Below are 5,773 nucleotides of genomic sequence, written 5' to 3'. Positions count from 1 at the left end.
CCCCGCCCCGCCCCGCAGCCCTGAACTGAGGCTTCGCCGCCGTTCGTGTCACTGTGTGATCGTCGCGTGTCGAGGACGCGCGCCTGTTTACTTTACCTTCGGCGTGTGAAGCGCATCCCGTCGCCCCGCGCGCGCGTCGAGTCGAACTGCAGCGGCGGGTGGTCTGGAGGGAGGAAGGGGATGGGAGGGCTCCGCTGGAGAACGTGAAGTGACAATTGTGAAAACTGGAAGAAAAGAAGTGAAAAGTGACGGACTGGACAGTGATTTAATTCACTGGATGAAAGTGTGTGTGTGGTGACTTTTTTCGGCGATACTGCTGGAGCAGAAAGAAGAATCGTCGTGAAGCTGCAAAAGTGACTGGAGCGCTGGAGAAATATGGCGATGAATAGAAACTCTCGCGAACAGTGACTGAAATACGCTAATTTTGAGCAGTGCCGCTGGAGAGCTCGGCGCAGTGTGCGTGCTGGAGTAGGCGCTCCAGGACCGACTCCGGCGGCTGCAGCGCGGCTCCAGCCAACGCGTGGGCCGGCCTATATGGCCGCTTTGGCGCCGCGAGCCGCGCGAAAGGATTTTAAATATTCCCGCCACGATCGTAATTCGCGCCACCCGTTTATCCGGATGAGCGGCGCCAGCGTCGGCGTCATGGAAGAGGACAAGCCGCAGGTTGGAGACATTTGCGAGAGCACATAAAAAATATTTTTAAATTGAAAAAATCGAGAGTAATAGTTAAAAGAATAGAAAAATTTTGGTCGGATTTGGAAAGTTTAGAAACAAAGTTTTGTTTGCTCTAAATTGATACCTGACCAGTAAATTGTCCACACTAAGAATTATTAAGTACTTAGTAGACTCTGTACGTGGAGGCTAGCTTCATAATTTTCTGAAAAACAATGTGTCTTAGAAAAAGGTTCCATATTTTATTGCCGCTTTGAGTAGCTCTGCCCAGCCTCTGCCGCCGGGAGCCCCGTTCGACGCGATGCTAATCGTTCCCTGTCTGTCTTCGGCATTATCGCACTGCGCCTTTTGTTTGCGCTCGAGGTGGGCGAGTTTAGGCCTCTTACTCCGCCTCGCCTCGCCCCGCCGCCTTGACTTTGTTGAGTTTTTCGGAAGGGCTAAACCGCACACCACACGGTGGCGCCAGTAGATTCACGACTCTCTCTCTCTCAGAATCAACTTGGTTGCTTGTATCGGGCATGTTGATTCTGACTAACAGTTGAGTAGCTCGTCCTAGTACAACTCGCTTGGTAGACCATGGCTGATTCCTACAACTAAGTCAGCTTGCACAGAGAAGTTGGTTGCTAAAACCGAAATGAGTCGATCATCACGATCAACCCGCCTCTCAGAAGCCAGATTTGCCGAAGTGGCGCGTTCCACCTCCCCCCTCCTAGTCGCCGCTGTGGCGCAGTGGTCTCCGTGCCTGGCGGCTGGATAGTAAGCGGAGGTTCGACTCCGGTCGGCGCCCAACCAGTTTCTCCTTGCACGGTGTCTTCTGACACTGTACTTAGTTAACTCAAAGCAGGGAGATGGACCGTAGATGAATGAAAGGCTACGGGAAAGGGAGATCACAGATATATTTTTTGTTATTGTTCCTATATTTGTTCTATCGACAGCCTGATCACTGTAACCAACTTTCTGGTCCCTGCGACCATACGCTCCGGGTTATCACGCTCAAGCATTAATATCGTGAAAGTTCTCACGACCAGCTAAAAGATGGTCCCGGCGACCGTATTTCTGATCCTCAGAATCAACTTTCCGCTTTTCGCAACTAAGTAGTGACTACGAAGCAGTTTGGTTCTTACAATCAGAAAGTCGATCGTCCCACAAGCTACTAGAATTTCTGGTCGTAGTAATCAACTTCTGATTACGACAACTAATTATTTTTTTCCGTGTACCACAAGCAAACAAGTCAACCTCAACTTGACCCACTCAAGGCAGCCCCTTTGCCTCTGCGCTGCAGTTTGGCCAGAGTCGGTCAGTTCACTGGCCAAAAGTACCCCGAAAATAATGTTTTTCTTTCCATTAATTGTTTATTCGCCTTATTAGTTCCATCTCTCTGGTCCCTGCCTCCCGGCTTTGTTTTGCAGAACAGAATCACGATTAACATTTTGCTGATATAACTTTAGGTCGCGGCCGCGCCGTTCCCGTATCACCGGTGTTCGTGCTGGCCTCGGGCTTCGCGGTAGGCCCGGGAGGGATCAGAACTGCAACGTCAACTTCTCAACTGCACTTTGCCAGGGACCAGTGGAGCAGTTTCTCTCATTTAAAATAAATTCCCGAAAAGTTTTGTGATTTTGCCTTTTAATCAGTGTCATTTTGGAATTGCGCCGGCGAATTTCTTTTCAAATAGCAACCCTGGTTCTACTGTTTTTTTGTTTTGTTTTTTTGCACTCTAAACTTTTTACTTGAAAATTTGCTTTAGTAACTACTAAAGTTTTGTGCTACAGTATATTATGAGAAATCAACTAGTCGCATCTAGTAATTACAAAACGTCTTCTAAGCATTACTTTTCTAAACGTTTTTCTAGTATTATAACTACGGTGCTGGAAAAACATTTAGTAATATCAGGAAAAAGTTGAGTAATACTAAAGAATTTCTGATTTATATAGCGGCACAAAACTTAAGTAGTTACTAGAACATTTTCAAGTAAAAAGGTTAAGACTGTGTGTACTCACTCACTCAGTCCTAAAGACCGCGGTTGTTGGATTATCATTTCTATTTTCGCGACGGCGAAGCGGCGCGTCGCTCAACTCGCTGCGAGGAGAGGGCGTGAGAGCGACGTGTGAGGGGCCAGCTGGCAGGCATGCAGACGAGAGACGGGCCGATGGATGGAGTCGTCCGCGGCGGGGGCGCGCGTAAGCGCTCGGACAATTATTAATAATCACTCGCGGACGGACCCTCCTCGAAAGGAAGTGCTGCTGCTGCTGCTGCTGCTGCTGCTGCTGCTGCTGCTGCTGCTGCTGCTGCTGCTGCTGCTGCTGCTGCTGCTGCTATGAGCCCGCGCTCTATGGTCTGGCCGCCCGTTGCACTCACGAGCAGTGTGACTCACTCGCTATGCTGCAGTGGAGCGCGGAGAGTTGGCAACGCTGATTTTGCCCTGCAATGCATTACTTAATATCGCGAGATGAGGGGGCGTCCTCGCGAGCCACGTCGCGCGCGTCCGACGAGTTGATAATATTGTTGTTTGTCGGCGAGGGACTTTTGAGCAGATTTTTACACTCGGGCGCTTGATTCCCCAAACAGATCTCAAATGCACGAGGCGGCCCCTTTGTGAAAGATAACTTTTGGCGGAGTGCAAATGACGAGCGGTGGAGCCCCGGAACAGGCGGCGCCCGGCAAAGTGGCGGGCGTCTATAACTGGATAATGCCCCCCGCCTCTCTCTCTCACTCTCTCTCTCGTCTTCTCACTCTCTCTCCTGGCGCCACTCCGCATACTAAACGCCAGACCGGCTCAATTTGCCCAAACCGCGTGGCGGCAGCACATGTGTCTGTCAGCCCCCCCCCCATTTTCCCACTTTTATGTCCTCACCCGAGGCCACGGCTCGACTCCTTCGACGCCGTCCTGGTCGCGCGCAGATGGGGCGCGGCGGGCACCTCCCGTTTCGATTCGATCTCGGTATAGTTATGTTTTGCCTGTACATGTAGTGCGTCCCCTCCCCCCCCCCCTCCCACCGCTCTCTCTGCAGTTTACATTCACGCTAGCCCGTTGCGTCCGTCCGGCTCCCTTGATCCAGACGCGCGCCTGCACTTTGTGCTCGTGCGTATCGCCTCTCACAAAGGGATGTTGCGTGAAAGGGATCCCCCTCCCTAAAGGATGCGGTCCTGCCGACGATCCCGGATCCTTTCGTTACCCCCCGGGGGCCCATCGGGATCTCATCCTCCTCCTCCTCCTCGTCCTCGTTGTAAACACCCTGGCGGGTAATACCGGGAGGTGCCCGTCCTGTCGACGCCCTTGCACGACAACAAGACCCCAGGGCGCCAGGGGAGCCGAGGTGCTGACGCCGGCTGTCGCGCGCCTCATGCTGGGTGTAGGGTAGGACCTGGGGAGAGGGAGAAGGGGGGGGGGGAGTCATATGGAGAACCACGCGGGGGCGAAGAGAAAACAGAGAAAATGAGGAAACCCGTTGGGGTGCGCGGGAAATTGTAAGGGAGGCGGGAGGAGGTGGGCGCGCGCGGGATGCAGCAGTCGGCAAGCTGCTAAAGCCCCGCGACGACGGCGGCCGCTGCAGAATGGCGTGGTGCGTACTCCACATCCTCCCGCCGCTCCCTCTCCCCTCCGCGCCCGCATCCTGTGCATGCGTGTGTGCCCCCTCGAGCGCTCATGAGCTTGGACCTCCTCCTCTCCCCCCTAGGCTGCTCACGTGGTCGCGGCCGCGGCTGCCGACGCTCGGGGTTCCGAACGCCCCCTCCCCCCCCCCCTCTCTCTCTCTCTCTCTCTCTCGTCGTGTTTACGACTGTACGGCCGCGGGCTCTCTCTCTCTCTCTCTCTCTCTCTCTCTCTCTCTCTCTCTCTCTCTCGTCGTGTTTACGACTGTACGGCCGCGGGCGGAAAGCCCTCTCTCTCTCTCTCTCTCTCCCTCCTCCCTCACCCGCTCTCTGCCCCTCTCCCCGACTGGCGCGGGCCGCTCGCCAGGACGCCGACGGCCCCCGGGTCCGAGCCGAGCCGAGCCGAGCCGAGCGGGGCCGAGCCGGGCAGAGGCCGAGCCGAGCCGGGGCGCGCGAGCCCCGCGGCCGAGGAGGAGCGTGACGTACTATCGCCTTGGTCCGGGTTCACGACGCGTCGCCTTTCGGTCCGACCCGCGCGCGCGCTCTCCGTGTACTCCGCCCGCGCCTTACCGGGACTCCCCGTGTGTGTACCGTGCCCCGTCCGCGAGCACCCCGAGTAGTGCGTGTCCGGCTGCTTAGTGTCGCTGCGTCTATAGGTGTCCGCCAGTGAGAGACAGCCGGCCGGACGGACTGTGTGTGTGCGTGTGTGTGATAGTGTCTGTGATTCGAGAAGATCTCCCCGAGTGTTTTTCTTGTTATTGTGAGTTCCGCCGGGCACAATGGTGCAGTGCACGCCCGCTGCCTCGGCTGCGGTGCTGCGGGCCCCCGGCCCCGCGCCCGCGCGGCCTGTGCAGCAACAAGTAGTAGTAGCGGATCGTCCCGCCCCGCCGTGGAGGTTAGGGTTGCCGCCCGGCGGCGCGCCTAGACTCAGCGACCGCTGCCGCCCAGAAAAACTTAAAAAGCCATGTGCAAAAGTCGAAGCAGGTGTTCAAAACTCGGCGCCAACTTACCTTAACCACCCCGGCGGTGAGCATATCATAGGGTCCCTATAACCTCCAAATGGTGATCCTAAATCAAATGAAACGCCCTTATAATATTTTTACCCCCGACTCCTCCTCTCCGTAGGGCAAGTAGTGTATCGGAATGTACACCGCCGTGGAAAATGTACCCCCGTGTCCCGCGTATCTCCCCCCATTGGTGCAACGATTTACGCGCTGCCCCTGGACGGGGACCCCTCCACCACCATACTTGATTGGCTGTTCGCCGGTCGTTATGTTTGGCCTCGCATCTTGGTCGCGCGCGTCCCCCTCAGAGAGCATCAAGATGGAGTCTTTCAATCAGCCCATTCAGGGAGGAGAGACCCTGGGGAGACCCTGGGGAGAGACTCTCTCCGGCGCGGGAGAGGCTCGCGGTCACGTGGGTCGTTACGTGGTTCCTGCACGTGGGCGGCAGTCGCCCTTTGCCTACCTGGGGGAGGGGGAGGGGGTGGTATGCGTGGCGGTCTGGGTCGGGG

At 56.0% G+C, this 5,773-nt stretch overlaps 1 protein-coding gene across 2 annotated transcripts in view; it reads left to right on the top strand.

Moving 5' to 3' along the window:
• The first annotated feature begins 34 nt into the window (after positions 1 to 34).
• The window catches only part of LOC127751268 (general transcriptional corepressor trfA-like), an 8,473-nt gene continuing 2,734 nt past the window's right edge, over positions 35 to 5,773 (top strand). The window contains exon 1 of one of the 2 annotated variants that reach the window (XM_052274528.1): positions 35 to 663. The gene's annotated coding sequence lies outside the window, so the exon portion shown is untranslated. Of the gene's footprint in view, positions 664 to 4,550; positions 5,021 to 5,773 lie in introns of those variants that run through there. The other variant, XM_052274527.1, reaches the window with a different exon arrangement.

The sequence above is a fragment of the Frankliniella occidentalis genome, unplaced genomic scaffold, assembly GCF_000697945.3.
Source record: "Frankliniella occidentalis isolate FOCC.00 unplaced genomic scaffold, Focc_3.1 Scaffold403, whole genome shotgun sequence".
NCBI lineage: Eukaryota > Metazoa > Arthropoda > Insecta > Thysanoptera > Thripidae > Frankliniella > Frankliniella occidentalis.
This window is presented reverse-complemented; position numbering and strand designations above follow the sequence as displayed.